The sequence below is a fragment of the Lethenteron reissneri genome, chromosome 55 (genome assembly GCF_015708825.2).
Source record: "Lethenteron reissneri isolate LAM-NWPU_2019-01 chromosome 55, ASM1570882v1, whole genome shotgun sequence".
NCBI lineage: Eukaryota > Metazoa > Chordata > Hyperoartia > Petromyzontiformes > Petromyzontidae > Lethenteron > Lethenteron reissneri.
This window is the reverse complement of record NC_083833.1, coordinates 2531009-2550923: the sequence shown is the minus strand read 5'-3', so window position 1 is coordinate 2550923 and position 19915 is coordinate 2531009. Positions and strand designations below refer to the sequence as shown.

The following is a 19915-nucleotide window of genomic DNA, read 5'->3' as shown; positions in this document are numbered from 1 at the left end:
TTGAACGAGTAATTGAGTGAGTGATGGATTGGTTGAGTGAGTGGTTGAACGAGTAATTGAGTGAGTGATGGATTGGTTGAGTGAGTGGTTGAACGAGTAATTGAGTGAGTGATGGATTGGTTGAGTGAGTGGTTGAACGAGTAATTGAGTGAGTGATGGATTGGTTGAGTGAGTGGTTGAACGAGTAATTGAGTGAGTGATGGATTGGTTGAGTGAGTGGTTGAACGAGTAATTGAGTGAGTGATGGATTGGTTGAGTGAGTGGTTGAACGAGTAATTGAGTGAGTGATGGATTGGTTGAGTGAGTGGTTGAACGAGTAATTGAGTGAGTGATGGATTGGTTGAGTGAGTGGTTGAACGAGTAATTGAGTGAGTGATGGATTGGTTGAGTGAGTGGTTGAACGAGTAATTGAGTGAGTGATGGATTGGTTGAGTGAGTGGTTGAACGAGTAATTGAGTGAGTGATGGATTGGTTGAGTGAGTGGTTGAACGAGTAATTGAGTGAGTGATGGATTGGTTGAGTGAGTGGTTGAACGAGTAATTGAGTGAGTGATGGATTGGTTGAGTGAGTGGTTGAACGAGTAATTGAGTGAGTGATGGATTGGTTGAGTGAGTGGTTGAACGAGTAATTGAGTGAGTGATGGATTGGTTGAGTGAGTGGTTGAACGAGTAATTGAGTGAGTGATGGATTGGTTGAGTGAGTGGTTGAACGAGTAATTGAGTGAGTGATGGATTGGTTGAGTGAGTGGTTGAACGAGTAATTGAGTGAGTGATGGATTGGTTGAGTGAGTGGTTGAACGAGTAATTGAGTGAGTGATGGATTGGTTGAGTGAGTGGTTGAACGAGTAATTGAGTGAGTGATGGATTGGTTGAGTGAGTGGTTGAACGAGTAATTGAGTGAGTGATGGATTGGTTGAGTGAGTGGTTGAACGAGTAATTGAGTGAGTGATGGATTGGTTGAGTGAGTGGTTGAACGAGTAATTGAGTGAGTGATGGATTGGTTGAGTGAGTGGTTGAACGAGTAATTGAGTGAGTGATGGATTGGTTGAGTGAGTGGTTGAACGAGTAATTGAGTGAGTGATGGATTGGTTGAGTGAGTGGTTGAACGAGTAATTGAGTGAGTGATGGATTGGTTGAGTGAGTGGTTGAACGAGTAATTGAGTGAGTGATGGATTGGTTGAGTGAGTGGTTGAACGAGTAATTGAGTGAGTGATGGATTGGTTGAGTGAGTGGTTGAACGAGTAATTGAGTGAGTGATGGATTGGTTGAGTGAGTGGTTGAACGAGTAATTGAGTGAGTGATGGATTGGTTGAGTGAGTGGTTGAACGAGTAATTGAGTGAGTGATGGATTGGTTGAGTGAGTGGTTGAACGAGTAATTGAGTGAGTGATGGATTGGTTGAGTGAGTGGTTGAACGAGTAATTGAGTGAGTGATGGATTGGTTGAGTGAGTGGTTGAACGAGTAATTGAGTGAGTGATGGATTGGTTGAGTGAGTGGTTGAACGAGTAATTGAGTGAGTGATGGATTGGTTGAGTGAGTGGTTGAACGAGTAATTGAGTGAGTGATGGATTGGTTGAGTGAGTGGTTGAACGAGTAATTGAGTGAGTGATGGATTGGTTGAGTGAGTGGTTGAACGAGTAATTGAGTGAGTGATGGATTGGTTGAGTGAGTGGTTGAACGAGTAATTGAGTGAGTGATGGATTGGTTGAGTGAGTGGTTGAACGAGTAATTGAGTGAGTGATGGATTGGTTGAGTGAGTGGTTGAACGAGTAATTGAGTGAGTGATGGATTGGTTGAGTGAGTGGTTGAACGAGTAATTGAGTGAGTGATGGATTGGTTGAGTGAGTGGTTGAACGAGTAATTGAGTGAGTGATGGATTGGTTGAGTGAGTGGTTGAACGAGTAATTGAGTGAGTGATGGATTGGTTGAGTGAGTGGTTGAACGAGTAATTGAGTGAGTGAACGAGTAATTGAGTGAGTGATGGATTGGTTGAGTGAGTGGTTGAACGAGTAATTGAGTGAGTGATGGATTGGTTGAGTGAGTGGTTGAACGAGTAATTGAGTGAGTGATGGATTGGTTGAGTGAGTGGTTGAACGAGTAATTGAGTGAGTGATGGATTGGTTGAGTGAGTGGTTGAACGAGTAATTGAGTGAGTGATGGATTGGTTGAGTGAGTGGTTGAACGAGTAATTGAGTGAGTGATGGATTGGTTGAGTGAGTGGTTGAACGAGTAATTGAGTGAGTGATGGATTGGTTGAGTGAGTGGTTGAACGAGTAATTGAGTGAGTGATGGATTGGTTGAGTGAGTGGTTGAACGAGTAATTGAGTGAGTGATGGATTGGTTGAGTGAGTGGTTGAACGAGTAATTGAGTGAGTGATGGATTGGTTGAGTGAGTGGTTGAACGAGTAATTGAGTGAGTGATGGATTGGTTGAGTGAGTGGTTGAACGAGTAATTGAGTGAGTGATGGATTGGTTGAGTGAGTGGTTGAACGAGTAATTGAGTGAGTGATGGATTGGTTGAGTGAGTGGTTGAACGAGTAATTGAGTGAGTGATGGATTGGTTGAGTGAGTGGTTGAACGAGTAATTGAGTGAGTGATGGATTGGTTGAGTGAGTGGTTGAACGAGTAATTGAGTGAGTGATGGATTGGTTGAGTGAGTGGTTGAACGAGTAATTGAGTGAGTGATGGATTGGTTGAGTGAGTGGTTGAACGAGTAATTGAGTGAGTGATGGATTGGTTGAGTGAGTGGTTGAACGAGTAATTGAGTGAGTGATGGATTGGTTGAGTGAGTGGTTGAACGAGTAATTGAGTGAGTGATGGATTGGTTGAGTGAGTGGTTGAACGAGTAATTGAGTGAGTGATGGATTGGTTGAGTGAGTGGTTGAACGAGTAATTGAGTGAGTGATGGATTGGTTGAGTGAGTGGTTGAACGAGTAATTGAGTGAGTGATGGATTGGTTGAGTGAGTGGTTGAACGAGTAATTGAGTGAGTGATGGATTGGTTGAGTGAGTGGTTGAACGAGTAATTGAGTGAGTGATGGATTGGTTGAGTGAGTGGTTGAACGAGTAATTGAGTGAGTGATGGATTGGTTGAGTGAGTGGTTGAACGAGTAATTGAGTGAGTGATGGATTGGTTGAGTGAGTGGTTGAACGAGTAATTGAGTGAGTGATGGATTGGTTGAGTGAGTGGTTGAACGAGTAATTGAGTGAGTGATGGATTGGTTGAGTGAGTGGTTGAACGAGTAATTGAGTGAGTGATGGATTGGTTGAGTGAGTGGTTGAACGAGTAATTGAGTGAGTGATGGATTGGTTGAGTGAGTGGTTGAACGAGTAATTGAGTGAGTGATGGATTGGTTGAGTGAGTGGTTGAACGAGTAATTGAGTGAGTGATGGATTGGTTGAGTGAGTGGTTGAACGAGTAATTGAGTGAGTGATGGATTGTTTGAGTGAGTGGTTGAGTGAGTGAGTAAGAGGTTGAACGAGCGCGTGGTTGATCAAGTGGTTGAGTGGGTGGTTGAGTGAGTGAGTGGCTGAGTGAGTGGGTCGGATACCAGAAACCAGAGGTGGGACAAAGTCATTGTTATGCAAGTCCAAGTCGAGTCTGAAGTCATCAAATTCATGACTCGAGTCTGACTCGAGTCCAAGTCACATGACTCGAGTCCACACCTCAGAGGTGGGACAAAGTCATTGTTATGCAAGTCCAAGTCGAGTCTGAAGTCATCAAATTCATGACTCGAGTCTGACTCGAGTCCAAGTCACATGACTCGAGTCCACACCTCTGCCAGAAACAACAACCGCGTTAGACAAAAAAACCGCACGAAACACCGCTGCATCGGGTGTGAGTGCTTAATTGGCCAGTCAGGGTGTGGGATTACGTGGCGGTCGGATGCGCGGCGTCGCCTGTGCACCCTGGCTTTGTTGTTGTTGTTGTTTATTGTTGCTTTAGCGGTTTGCTTGTAAGCAAACGTCCTTCCCGTGCCAAGAGAGGAGTTGGAGCGGCACGCATCGCGCCCGAGGGCCCAGCGACGTCGCCGCCTCGTCACGTGGGGGGGGGGGGGGGCATTGTTCTCGTGTCTCGTAGCCACGTGGTGGAGGTGGTCACGTGCGCGGTTTGTAAGGGGCAGGTGGGGGGCTCTGACAATACCACGGAACAAAACGAAGCAACAAAAAAAAACACGGGAGGGAATATTTACACTCGCGTTGTTTACTCGCTTAAATAATATATTGAGCACACAACCCCTACTTATTTTGGTCCAAGAATGTAAACATCGTTGTATATGCGTGCGATAACTCAACTTGCGTTTTTGCTCAAGTGAGTAATGAGGGTGATAACAGCCACTCGGTCGGTGGTGGGAATTCCACGTTTCTACGGCGCGGGCAAATGTGTCCGTAAGACTGCTCACCTTCGCCTTCATCACGGAGTAGTACATATTTTATAGACCCCGGAGGGATGATGGGCAGGGTCAGCCATCAACCAGAACTGTAACTGGCTATGCCGACCACTTAGCCACCTCGGCTGCGTCACGAACACATTCATTAACAGAGAGAGCCAGCAATGAAAAAATAATAAATAAATAAAACAAATTAAAATTGCTCGGAAAAAAACTACGGGATGTTGAGAATGATTTACAAACGGGGTGCAAATTTAACTGAAGTAAAGAATTTAACGTTGTCCAATGTATGTCCATAAAAATGAATGTACACGTAAAATAGTAATAAACATATACTCATAGCATACCTAAACATTCACCGACTTAGCTGCAACCGTACAAGTCACTCCACGTGGCAACCACGTGCAGACAACGGCAACGCTTACACCCAATTAATTCTGACACACTGTTGATGAAACATTCTGTTAGTGAGCACCTATCCAGACAGGCATGGAACACAGTGGATTTCTGAGCGGCCTACAGGACACGCCTAATCACCTAATGTGTTCCCAGTCCATCATTTAAGGCCGAGCATACCTAAGAGAGGCCCATGCTCTGTCGGGTAAAAATCGCTGTGCAACCACGGGCAATGAATCGAACCGAGGTCGTCGGGATCATTGTGCAGTGCCACTGCTCCCCACGATGTTTAGACGCAAACACAAAGACCCCCCGTATAGCCTCAACAGACTGTTGGGGCAAGTGTTGTTAGTGAGCATCTATGAAGGCCGGCAACGACACACGAGGGGTTGGGTGGTCAATACCACGCCCGGCCGCCTTTGTCTCCCTAGTGGCGATGTTTACACACCGCACCAGGTACTCATTTGAGGCTTAGTCGACCTAGGGGAGGCCCAGGAACGGTTCAGACAATGGTCAATGGTGTTGACCGTGAGCAGAAATCGAACTCGGGTGGCTGGGTTCGTATCTCAGCGCGCTAACCGCTACACTACCGCTGCCCACCGTTACACACACGTGATAATGTGTGGTTGTACATTCACTAAACCACACTGATGATGTTGACGGTCTCAAGGCCCTGTGCAGACAGTTACTAAACCTCACAACGGGATGACCTCTGTGACCTCAATACCCTCCCTCCCTCCAACACAATCCTTCGCAATGCCTCCACAAAGACATCGCAACATCATAATCTCCTTCTCTCTCTCTCGCTACGGCTTCTGAAGAGCAGCTGGCGATATATTGCACCTCTCTGTCGAATCTGGAAATCCATTCGGTGGCATCGGGAGTCGCTTCACCCACTGCGCAAGCCGCCTCCTGTGCGGGCAGCGTAAATGGGCAGCGTTCGGTTACGCGGCGAACGGAACCCGCTCTTCGCCGCGTTCGCAACGGGGGATATCTCTTTCATTCTACACGTGTAAAAAAAAGTGTAAAAAAAAAGGAAATTGCCGCAGCCGCCGCCGTGCAATTTTCGAACGCGATTACGCCCCGGTGCTCGAGGAAGGCTCAAGCCAGATTGTCTATTCGTCGGCTTTCTTCGACATCAGAGGATCTGTTTAGCGTGCTTTTTATATATATATATATATGCGGCTCTCTGTGCAACAGGGTCTTGGGGTGGTTTTTGTTGTTGCACAATTTAAATATTGTGTGTGTCTCCGGTGAGTGGTGAGTAGCTGTGAGCCAGCCGAGCAAAAAGATGAATTTGAGAAGCTGAATTCCAAGCCTTGTGCATACAACTCCACAGATGTGTCAGATGTTGTTTTACGTTTTAACCAACGCGTGCGGAATTGGCAGCATTTCGTTTATTTAACCATAAGGTTCGCGCACTGTTCGGGAGTGGGTGGGTGGGGGGATTAATTTATAAGACATTCTGAAATAATAATAATACTTCCGATTTAATATGCAGTATATCGGGTAAAAGGTCTCAGTGTTGCAACGTGGGCTGCCTGTTAAACGGCTGTAGAGGAGCACGCCAAATCGGCACCTAAACCTCATCGTGGCTGATGACATCGTTTTTGTTCGCACCCGGACAAAACAGGCCTCCCTGACCCACCAAAACTAAACTCCTTTTTCATTTTGACCAGGTAAGGGCCCATTGAGCTGTATAGCTTTTCTTCAGAAGCGACCTGGACCACAAATGATAGCTCAACGAAGTGGCTTACCGTCACGTGGACATTTACAGAGGCTAAATACGGTGCCTTAAATGCGTGACGTTGATTGTAAATGTGGAGGGTAAAAAACCGGAGGACCCGGAGAAAAATCCACGGGAGAGAGAGAGAGACACGCAAACTCCAAATATACCACAGGCGTCATAGTCGAGATCGAACCGACGACCTCCTGCATATCAGGCGAGGTAGTTACCATCTCGCCACTGTGATGCCCCTTCCTACGTGCTGGGTCACGTTGTCAGCAGAGGGCAGTGTAGGCAACATCCAATGCTGTGCTGTATTTCTATGCTTCACGCCTACATGAACCGGAACAGGACCAGCGTGATGATGTATGGTAACAAAACTCCCACGGTTTTGGGAGGAAGCTCTGATCCAGCAGTGGATTGACAAGAAGGGCTGGCTGCACATACATAGCACACAATATATTTCACTACATCTTTTATATATTTTTTAAAAACATCAAACAGGCCATAGTGTTTCATTTGCTGAAACTAAATTTGTGGGTAAATGCTCAACTCAATTGGTGGCTCTGAGCCAGTGTTGAAAATTCCACATTACTATGGCCGAGGCTAAGCTAGGCCATAGAGCAGCCCACCTCGTGATGTGCTGACATTTCCCCAGAGTGTAATGACACTTGACCTGTCAAGCCACACAGATCGTGTACCCTTCGCAGCATTTTAATCATACATCAGGGCACAGTTACAGAGCAGTGACACCACATTATAATCCATGAGGGGGTCATAATGATACACACGGAAGGGGGAAATCCACTACTGTAAGGACTACACAGGATACGTCTAATATGTATGCACTGTATTTCTTAATTCGTATTTGGTGGGCTCGCATCTTAAAAATAAATAATACATTCAGGTATTCAAATCCATCTACATTACGATGAGCAAGAAGAGCTCACTGCTCGCCAAGGTATCTCGGGGTTCACCGCCTGGATTATATAATGATGTGTACACAACATACGCAGGGTGGCCCAAACGTCAGGACACACGTGGTTATTTCATGTATGTTAAGCCCCGCAACTGCGATGAGCGCGGTTGGCTACGAGCGGTGCGAAAGAAGTTCAACATACACACAAAATCTTGTAATTGTTTATTCTTAAATATTTGAACTCCTGTCATTACCTCATTTTCAGCTGACGTTGACAAAACTCGACCTTGAACACCCCGAATTAATTTTGAGACAAAACAGAAATTTGATGAAATACGTTCAAATAATTCCACAGCTGCAATCTTTAAAGAGGAAGATACCAAAAAAAAACATTTTAAAATGTAATTTCAAAAGAGAATTCACGCGCGCGTTCATGTTAATTGACATCAGTTTGAACATTTGCGAAAATCCACGAAATAACCCTTTGTGATTTGTTATGACAAATTAAATAACCCCGTGTGTCCTTACTTCTAGGCCACGCTGTAAGGTTATGTATGACATTACCTCGCTTGCAGCAGGTGGGTTGGCAGGTGCCTTGTGGGTAGGGAGGTGCCTTGTGAGTAGGTAGGTGCTTTGTGGGTAGGTAGGTGCTTTGTGGGTAGGTAGGTGCATTGTGGGTAGGTGCTTTGTGGGTAGGTAGGTGCATTGTGGGTAGGTGCTTTGTGGGTAGGTAGGTGCATTGTGGGTAGGTAGGTGCATTGTGGGTAGGTGCTTTGTGGGTAGGTAGGTGCTTTGTGGGTAGGTAGGTGCATTGTGGGTAGGTGCTTTGTGGGTAGGTAGGTGCATTGTGGGTAGGTGCATTGTGGGTAGGTGCTTTGTGGGTAGGTAGGTGCATTGTGGGTAGGTAGGTGCTTTGTGGGTAGGTAGGTGCATTGTGGGTAGGTGCTTTGTGGGTAGGTAGGTGCATTGTGGGTAGGTAGGTGCTTTGTGGGTAGGGAGGTGCCTTGTGGGTAGGGAGGTGCCTTGTGGGTAGTGAGGTGCATTGTGGGTAGGTAGGTGCATTGTGGGTAGGTAGGTGCTTTGTGGGTAGGTAGGTGCATTGTGGGTAGGTGCTTTGTGGGTAGGTAGGTGCATTGTGGGTAGGTAGGTGCTTTGTGGGTAGGGAGGTGCCTTGTGGGTAGGGAGGTGCCTTGTGGGTAGTGAGGTGCATTGTGGGTAGGTAGGTGCATTGTGGGTAGGTAGGTGCTTTGTGGGTAGGTAGGTGCATTGTGGGTAGGTGCTTTGTGGGTAGGTAGGTGCATTGTGGGTAGGTAGGTGCTTTGTGGGTAGGGAGGTGCCTTGTGGGTAGGTGCTTTGTGGGTAGGTAGGTGCATTGTGGGTAGGTAGGTGCATTGTGGGTAGGTAGGTGCATTGTGGGTAGGTAGGTGCTTTTTGGATGAGGACATCGCGGGACCGTGAGAGATGAGAGCGGATCGGAGAGAAAAGGCCTTCAGCCAGAAGTGGATTGACCATGGCTAATGATGATGGCGGGGGTGCTGTATCATGTGTGTTCAGTTGAATTCAACTTAACGTACATATTCTATGACCACGTCCTATTTAGACGACATTGTGTGCGTGTGTAAAGTTGACAGCGATGATGAAAAGGAAAATAAATCGAGCCCCCCCACGTTGTATGCACGTGTCAAACCTGTCTGTCTGGTTTAGGTCTGCATGGCGCACAAAACACAAACAGACGTGTACATTACTAACCAAAGACGAAGATCCCCCAGACTGTTAGGGCAAGTGCTGTTAGCGAGTAGCACCTATGAAGGCCGGAACGGCACACGAGGGGGTGGTCAACGCCACGCCCGACCGCCTTTGTCTCCCGAGTGGCGATGTTTACACATCGCACCAGGCACGCATTTGGGGCTGAGTCGACCTAAGGGAGGCCCAGGACCGGTTCAAATAATCGTCACTGGTGTTGGCCGTGAGCGGGAATCGAATTCGGGTCGCTGGGTTCATAGCGCAACGCGCTAACCACTACACCACCGCTCCCCACGTACCATGCACACACGTACTAAGTACACAATCCCATATAGGCAACCAACGTGCCTACATAGATCACACGCGTGCCGCCTTGTGACCGCACCCTCCCAATTGGCACGGTTGGCTACGTACGATGCGAACAAAGTTCACCGTACATACAAACACAGATGCACGCGTTCACAACGCACGTTGCATGTTTTTCATCGACGACTGAGTCAGATTGTGCGAGCAACAACGCTTGTCGTACTACCCTCCTCCACCCACAATGCACCTACCTACCCACAATGCACCTACCTACCCACAATGCACCTACCTACTCACAAAGCACCTACCTACCTGGAGATGGGTGTCTTACCACCCTCCTCTACCGGGTTTTTATTAATACATCGTTAATGTGAATAATATGGGACACGTTTAAAAAAAAAGAACTCGGATACCTACTCATTCATATGTTACATAATCAACAGCCTACTCAGAGAGCGGATTGTAACATTAAACATTAATACTCTATTCTCAACATGAAGAAAACATAAAATACTGTAACAGCGCTGGGTCGATCCACTGCTGGATGAAGCCTTCCTCACGCCGTTTCGGTCATGGGGGGGGGTTGTTGACCATACTTCACTCGCGTCGGTGTGAATCACTCGACACTGACGTTGTCCGTAGCCGGGCGTGCAACCCATGTGGGTGGGAGCTAGCGGCGCAGTCTTACCACTGCGCCACCGCTCTCCATAGCCAAGGCAAAGGTCCCCCGTATAGCCTCAACAGACTGCTGGGGCCAAGTGCTGTGAAGGACGGGACGACACACGAGGGGGGTGGGGTGGCCAGCACCATACCCAGCCACCTTTGTCTACCCAGTGATGACGTTCACACACACTGCACTAGGTACTCGTTTAAGGCTGAGTCGACCGAGAGGAGGCCCAGACCTGGTGAGGATACATGCCACTATTATTGGCCGGAAGCAGGACTCGAACTCGGGTGGTGGAGGTTCGCAGACACAGTGCGCTAACCACTGCGCCACCGCTCCCCACTCAACCCCTTACATCGCGTTGTATCCACAATGTGTGGATTTGCACAGAGCTAAGTTTCCATGCACACCCAACATTTTCCATTAGTGTACGTTTACATGCAAGGTCAACGCAGCATTCATATGCAATTCGCGCGTGAGGATTGTTGCATAGACACGAGTGACACTGAACACATGCCGCGCACGTGACTATACGACACGAACATTGTAGGGAACTGATGCGAGTGCTGTATCATGAATGACCGGTGCAATAGTGCCACTGCGGCAGTCACTGAAAGAAGGTTAATTATTGATGACAGCAGTGTCGGAGTGGATCTAGGGCACGGCTCGTCGTGTATGGAAGGGATTGCTGGCCAATGGCCAAGCCTCGTGGCAGCCAAGTGATGGAACAGAATCAGGATATGTATTTATACTGGAGGAATCCGATAAGCTATAAAGCTCTTGTTTATTTCCACAGACGTCCCAGGAGGAGCGGGTGAGAACGTTGCAACAACAAACAACACGAACAAAAACACGATAGGAGCGAAAAAGTATAGGAAAGGTAAACAAATAACTTAAAATATATATACAAATAAAACAATAGTTTGTATTTCACCACGTAAGGCTCACTGAGCTATTATCTTCTTTTTTTGTTTCAGAAGCCACCTGGCCACAAATGATAGCTCAACGAAGGCGGCTTATCGCGTGGAAATTTACAGCGGCCAAATCGTCTACATCAGTGGTTCTTAACCTTTACTGCAGCACTGCAGCCCTTTGATTCTCAACCGCAACAAACATTTTTTGTTAATGTTAATAAATACATCGATGTGATGAGACAAAGCAATTGTACGAACGTGCCCCGTACTTAATTTGTGTTTTCGATGTTCGACCTTCCAAACAAATGTGGCCACGTCTCGCACGCACAGAAAGGGCATCTCGTCACCCCCAGGGGGTGCAGCGTTCACCCCCAGGTTAAGCAGACGAAGAAGAACCACTGTCTCTAAATGATCCAAACGCGTCCGAGAGGACATCCACCGCGGAGATGGAGCGATTCAATCAGCTGGATGTGCTGGTGCTGCACTGATTATCACTTGGCATGAATGTCAGAAGCCAGCGGTGATTGATTACGGAGGCCCTTAATCCAGCAGTGGATCGACCATGGCTCGTGAAGCTGATTAGTCATGTACTCGCAAGCGTTGCTGTATATACACTCACCCATGCTGGCTATACCGCATGCGATGTGGAGGGCGGGGGGGCTTTCCAACAATTATCTAGGCTGTGAAGGAGCAGATTAACCCCTTACCAATCGGGCTCATGTCAACCCGAGGCCACTTTGCCAAAATAAACAAAAACATCGTACAAAAGACAAATAGAAAACTCCGTGTTATCTCTCTCTGCTTACGTGTCTGTCTACGTGTCTCCCGTTCTGTGTTTAATCTCTCTCTTAAATGTAGCAATCTTTGGAAGAACGTAATCAACCAGGTAGGGTGTTGACTGTTATGTTAGCCAACTATCTGTGTTGTATCGCATTATATTTCTAAGTTTACAAGGTTTTGTTTCTCTTTCATTTGTACCTGATGATGACTGCTTGTGTTGCAATCGAAACGTCGTATGCTATTATTTAATTTATTATTTTCTATTTCTACGTGACTTTACCGAAAGAAACCACAAAAAGTATGGATCCCTGCACTCACGAAAACTGCAAACCTACCAACAGCTTCATTGGAGGTGTATCTGGCAAAACCCGCTCGCAATGTGGCCGCTATGCACTTTCCAGTCTCAAAATGCGACGCACCGCCAGTAACAGCAACCCACGGTGCAAGAACGCACGCTGTGGAAACGCAGCATTTTATTTCAAGATCAAATAAACACAAAGATTGCCCGTGTAGCCGACACGGGCTGGAAGGGCAAGTCCTATTAGCCGAGCACATGTGAAGGTCGTTCCGGCGCACATGGCCGTGATGGTGGTGGTGGTGTGTGTTGGGTCAGCACCACACCCGACCGCCTTTGTCTCCCGCGGTGCTGATGTTTACAAAACTCGTTTACTGCCGAGTAGACCTGAAGCAGCCCCGATGAGCGGTTCAGACAGATATTCGCCGCTCGTTCTTAATTAATAATTGATTCATTGATAATTAATTATACATACAGACACACACATACATACAGACGGTAATAATAATTAATTAATCTTCCGTGGCCGGGTGAGTCGAACCGAGGTCGCGCGGTGTTTCGCAGTGCAGCGCGCTAACCACTGCGCCACCCCTCCCCATAAAACACACAAAGACAAAGATCCCCCCTATAGCCTTTAACATTCTGTTGGGGCAAGTGCTGTTAGCGAGTAGCACCTATGAAGGCCGGCACGGCACACGAGGGGGTGGGTGGCCAGCACCACGCCCGGCCGCCTTTGTCTCCCCAGTGGCGATGTTTACTCCACACCGCAACGAGCTACTCATTTGCGGCTGAACCGACAAAAGTAGAGGCCAAGGACCGGTTCAGATAATCGTCACCGGTGTTGACCGTGAGCGAGAATCGAACCCGGGTCGCCAGGTTCGTAGCACAGCGCCCGAACCATTTCAACACTCCCGCTCACCCACACACGCACACATACATACAGACACACACATACAGACACACACATACAGACACACACACATACATACAAACACACACAAACAGACACATACAGACACACACATACATACAGATACACACACATACAGACACACACACATACAAAGACAAAGATCCCCCATATAGCCTTAACAGACTGTAGGGGCAAGTGCTGTTAGCGAGCACCTTTGAAGGCCGGAACGGTACACGAGGGGGTGGGTGACCAGCACCACGCCCGACACACACACACTGTGCATGACACACACACTGTGCATGACACACACACTGTGCATGACACACACACACACTGTGGATAACACACTGTGCATGACACACACACTGTGCATGACACACACACACACACTGTGGATTACACACACACACTGTGGATTACACACACACACACTGTGGATAACACACACACACTGTGCATGACACACACACACTGTGGATGACACACACACACTGTGCATGACACACACACACACTGTGCATGACACACACACACTGTGGATTACACACACACACTGTGGATTACACACACACACACTGTGGATAACACACACTGTGCATGACACACACACACACTGTGGATGACACACACTCACTGTGCATGACACACACTCACACACTGTGGATGACACACACACACTGTGCATGACACACACACTGTGCATGACACACACACACACACTGTGCATAACACACACACAAACTGTGCATGACACACACACACTGTGGATGACACACACACACACTGTGGATGACACACACACACACTGTGCATGACACACACACACACTGTGCATGACACACACACACACTGTGCATGACACACACACACACACTGTGCATGACACACACACAAACTGTGCATGACACACACACACACTGTGGATGACACACACACACTGTGGATGACACACACACACTCTGTGCATGACACACACACACACTGTGCATGACACACACACACACTGTGCATGACACACACACACACTGTGGATGACACACACACACTGTGGATGACACACACACACTGTGCATGACACACACACACTGTGCATGACACACACACACACACTGTGCATGACACACACACACACTGTGGATGACACACACACACTGTGGATGACACACACACACTGTGCATGACACACACACACACTGTGCATGACACACACACACACTGTGGATGACACACACACACTGTGGATGACACACACACACACTGTGCAAGACACACACACACTGTGCATGACACACACTCACACTGTGGATGACACACACACACACACTGTGGATGACACACACACACTGTGCATGACACACACACACACTGTGCATGACACACACACACACTGTGCATGACACACACACACACACTGTGCATGACACACACACACACTGTGGATGAGACACACACACTGTGGATGACACACACACACTGTGCAAGACACACACACACTGTGCATGACACACACTCACACTGTGGATGACACACACACACACACTGTGGATGACACACACACACTGTGCATGACACACACACACACTGTGCATGACACACACACACACTGTGCATGACACACACACACACACTGTGCATGACACACACACACACTGTGGATGACACACACACACTGTGGATGACACACACACACACTGTGCAAGACACACACACACTGTGCATGACACACACTCACACTGTGGATGACACACACACACACTGTGCAAGACACACACACACTGTGGAAGCCACACCCACACACGCTTGGATTACATTGAGAGTCAGGAACACGCGGATTAGGCGGTGGTGGTGCGGGGTGGGGCTTGGGAAGGGACAAACATCCAGGCGAGCGAGGGTGATGGTCCCACATGGCCGAGAATGAAAGTGACAAGGTGACGAGCCCCAGACGCAAGCATTTAAACAACAACAACAACAACAAACCGCAACGCGTCCGAGAAAACAAACAACAACAACAACATCAGCAGCAACACAAAATCCATCCGCGGAGATGGAACGCTGAATTATTATTCCCATCGCGGGATCGCGAGAGACAGCGGCGGCGGCTTGGCAAAGATTTCAATCCAGCAGTGGATATGGGATCACGGCCAACCGATGCTGCCGATTCTGATGACACTCATCAGAGACGCGTGCTGCATAGACTCTCCCCGTGCCGTGCAGACAGCCACTGCTCAATCCACTGCTGGATTAAGGCAGGCCCCAAGCCGCGCGTGAGAGTCGTGGGGGTGGGAGTTGAGTATGTGGTGGGTGCGTGGGGGAGCTATTTGACCACACTTCAGCACGCTGGTCAGCGCGGAACTGGTGAACTAGAGGGGAGGGGGGTGTTCGTCCCCGGGATCGGTTGAGATATCGCTCGCCGCTGATGAGAGGCAGTGCGCGGCACGGGAATCGAACTCGTGTGGCCGCCGCTGGTTCAGCAGCGCCAGGGCGCTCACCCCGCTGCGCCACTCCGCTCGGCACGCCGCTCGGCACGGCGCGACTGCTGCGTGCTGGGAACCCGACGAGAGCTGTCGCTTGTGCCCAGGCGCCTCCTCGCACTGACGGGAGAGCGGCACGGTCGCCACGCGGCTCGTGTCACGACGCACAAAACAAAGATCCCCCGTATAGCCTTAACAGACTGTAGGGGCAAGTGCTGTTAGCGAGCACCTATGAAGGCCGGAACGGTACACGAGGGGGTGGGTGGCCAGCACCACGCCCGACCGCCTTTGTCTCCCCAGTGGCGATGTTTACACACCGCACCAGGTACTCATTTAAGGCTGAGTCGACCTAGGGGAGGCCCAGGACCGGTTCAGATAATCGTCACTGGTGTTGGCCGTGAGCTGGAATCGAACCCGGGTCGCTAGGTTCATAGCGCAGCGCGCTAACCGCTACACTATCGCTCCCCACAACACACACGCACACACGCACACACACACACACGCACACGCGCACATACGCACACACACAAACGCACACACACACGCACACACACGCACAGACACACACACATTCACACACGCGCACACACACGCACACGCGCACATACGCGCACGCACACGCGCACACACACACATGCACACACACACATACACACACGCACACATACAAACACATACACACACACGCACACACGCGCACGCACGCACGCGCGCACACACACACATGCACACACACATACACACACACGCACACACGCGCACGCACGCACACACACACGCACACAGACACCCACGCACGCGCGCGCGCCCATGGGCACAACATCGCCAGAGATCCTTCGCTTTCGAGAGCCATCCGGGCAAGATTTCGGAAGCTGGGCAAAGGTTGCGTCCGGACAGTCGCTCACATGGGCGACTGCTTCCTTGCTTCCTTTGTTCGCGCATCGTCTCACCACGCTCAGAGCGGCAGAGGGCGGTGCAGTCGACGGCGTCTGTTGTACTCAACTTCTGTGCTCCCCCCCCTCCCGGCCTCACGAACCCCGAGCTGAATTGGCGTCGTGAAGCATGGACCGCATGGCCCCCGTACGAAGCGCAAGCGCTGTGTGTGTGTGTGTAGACAGCCTCATCCAGCAGTGGATTGGACATGTCCCTGCAGCCCGATGCGTGCGTTTTAACGGGGCGTAGGTAACCCTGTCACTGATGATTTTCCTGCTCGTGTTGGTCGCCTTGAATGAAATGGCACGCGACTCTAAGCCAGGGCCGTAACGAGTGACTTCATTGTGGATGTGGTGTGACGGGCGCGTGGATATCTCTCCCGCTCGACGAATGCAGACAGATCCTGCCCGAATCGATCCCGACACGTGGAATATGTCGCCTCGGTCACAGACAACGATCACCACCAATAAAACCCGCGCAGACTGTTGGCGCAAAGTGCTGTTTGCGAGCACCTATCAAGGCCGGCACGGCACACGAGGGGGTGGGTGGGCCAGCACCACGCCTGACCGCCTTTGTCTCCCTAGTGGCGATGTTTACACACCGCACCAGGTGCTCTCTATATATGTTCCAGAACGCTGCTTTGTGGGCTGCCTTGCGAGTAGGGATTATCGGCCTAAGGCACTACCACTAGATTACAAAGTAAGCCTATCCATAATAATCCTATATTGTTGCAATGTACCCCCTACGTGTATCCATATCATGTCACAAGAATACAGCACTTGTCACGAGGACGCTATAAGGCGAGATGGATTGGGCTTGCCACATCCATTGAGCACCAGTCATAGGCAAACGACACTTAACATTCGTCAAATCAGCTGGGTCCTCTATAGCTTTGCTCAAAACAAAGACAAATATCCCCCGTATAGCCTTAGCAGACTGTAGGGGCAAGTGCTGTTAGCGAGCACCTATAAAGGCCGGCACGGCACACGAGGGGGTGGGTGGCCAACACCACGCCCGGCCGCCTTTGTCTCCCCAGTGGCGATATTTACACACCGCACCAGGTACTCATTTGAGGCTGAGTCGACCTAGGGGAGACTCAGTACCGGTTCAGATAATCGTCACTGATGTTGGCCGTGAGCGGGAATCGAACCCGGGTCACCAGGTTCGTAGCGCAGCGCGCTAACCGCTACACCACCGCTCCCCACACATACATACACACACAAACAGTGAGCGGTGCATGTAACGCATCAGGTTAGCAACTTACCCTCCAAGCAGTACGCTCCGGCCACTGAAAGAGTCCCTCCGAGCGGCACGTTTCCCGCACGGCCAAAGACCCAGACGAGACATGAGCCGGACGCAAACTTATTCACGACGTCGTTTTAACTCGCTAGGCGACCCGCTGGTAACCCGTCCTCCATGCCGCTCGCCTCGCTCTTCAACACGCAGAGCCAGCCAGCCAACCCTATCTACACACCATATGTATGTACACACACACACCTAGCAATTCCCCAGCCCGAGGGGCTATATCGCTATCCCCGCCTAGATCCAAAAACAATGAGTGAATGAAACACGGATCGTGCTGTGAGAACTCGAATACTCCTACACACACACACTCTCGCTCTCTCTCTCTCGCTGCTACTGATTCATGAAAGCTCTATTGATTATACAACTAATAGTATAATTTTTTTGCTATGTTCCAGGTTTAAAAACGACGGAGAGCACGCTCATAATATGATCGCTTGCTTAAAGACACGGATGGGATGCCGGTGAGTCGAGCGCGCGCGCGCATCGGAAGAGGATGGGGAGGAGGAGGTGGTGGTGGGTTGCCTGCGTCGATGTTGTCTGCGGCTCTCCCCGTGTTGCCTGCCCGTGGCGGGGTGTGGTGCCAGGAGGCGTGCTGTGATGTCAACTGTGGTGGTGGTGGTGGTGAAGGAGGGGAGAGTAATGGGGGGCGGGCGGGCGGGGGAGAGACAAGTTGTAATGTCTCCCAGCCATCCCCCCATGTGGCGGAGCGGTGGCGCTGTGGTTAGCGCAATCGGCAGACGAACCCGTTGAGTTCGAATCCCTGAGCCGCGGTGAACGTCAGCGTCGAGCGATATCTGCGCCCGCTCGGAGACGCTTTCATCCGTTCGTGCATTGGCAAAGCGCCGTGCACACACAACGCGCATTCAGCCACCTTCGTACAACCGCCCACCGATTTCGCTCTACGGCAATCATGCCCCCGCTATACCCACCAATCAACACGCCTAACAACATGTGCTTACCGAACGTGATACCCGCGAAGAACAAGGCACCACGCTATCAGCTGCGAAAATAAATTCTCGCCCCTACCTACCACTCGAGCCAACCCCAACGAGTCGTAAACCCACTCACAATACAGTCGACGTAGACTGCACATACACAGTCTATACATGGCACGCGTACGGGTCTATACGTATTTAGAGCACACGTGTAGGCACGGTATACATATACAGTCTACAATAAATGTGCGCGTGTCTGTAGTGTGTGAAACGCGTGGCTTATACCTACCCCGGTACGCGATGCGCGTGCGTTAGTCAGCCAGGTTGAGCGCAGGTTCCGGAGAATCGCCCCAAATCACTTTCCATTCATCGCAAATCCAGAGAATGGAAACTTTATCACCACCGCCACCACCATCGTCAACATCTTCTGCACTGCCATCACCATCAGCAGCAGCAGCAGCAGCAGTCGGAGCCGTCAGCAAGGTTGATCATTAAGCAGCAGCAGCAACACCCAGAGATGGGATGATAATATAATTGCTCCAGTCGCATGTCCTCCATGAAGATCTCCCGCTAGTTTTTCATGGCTTTTTGTTGTTGTTGTTGTTTGCTTATTAACGTTTAGGCGAATTACAACAACGATGATATTATAAGTAGCAGTCGTTTAGTGCTAATAGAATAGCAGCAGTGCGAGCGAGCCATCAACTCACGAGCCTCGCCAACATCCCAGGACTGCCGCCTTAACGCACGGCTCTCCGCTCGCTCTCTCTCGCTCTCTCTCTCTCGCAACTCGCAGTTGCGAGCGGTGACGGAATCGTCGGCAGTAATAGCGTGTTCGTTCGTCTGTGTGTGGTCTGTGTGTGTGCGTCTGTGTGTGTGCGTGTGTCTGTGTGCGTGCGTCCGTGTGTGTGCGCGCGCGTGTGTGTCTGCTATCACGCAAAGGTGGTGGTGGTGGTGGTGGGGGGGGGGTGGAAAACGTGATCTGAATGAAGAATTAATCTGACGTGCCACTCAATGGGTGCTGAGATTCGAGAGAGCGAGACAACCCCGGGTGTATATTATTCACAGTGGGGTGTGAGAGAGAGAGAGTTTGATTCTCGCTCACGGAAAAACTAAAAAAAACACACCAGTGACGATTATCTTCCCGCGGTCGACTCAGCCCAAATGAGTACCTGGTGCGGTGCGTAAATGTCGCCACTGGGGAGACAAAGGCGGCCTGGCGTGGTGCT

At 49.8% G+C, this 19915-nt stretch overlaps 1 protein-coding gene across 2 annotated transcripts in view; it reads right to left on the bottom strand.

Moving 5' to 3' along the window:
- Positions 1–19571, bottom strand: part of LOC133356807 (chemokine-like protein TAFA-2) — a 99921-nt gene extending 80350 nt beyond the window's left edge. Inside the window, exon 1 of one of the 2 annotated variants that reach the window (XM_061574503.1) lies at positions 18979–19571. The gene's annotated coding sequence lies outside the window, so the exon portion shown is untranslated. Of the gene's footprint in view, positions 1–17713; positions 18327–18978 lie in introns of those variants that run through there. The other variant, XM_061574504.1, reaches the window with a different exon arrangement.
- Between the last annotated feature and the right edge of the window lie 344 nt (positions 19572–19915).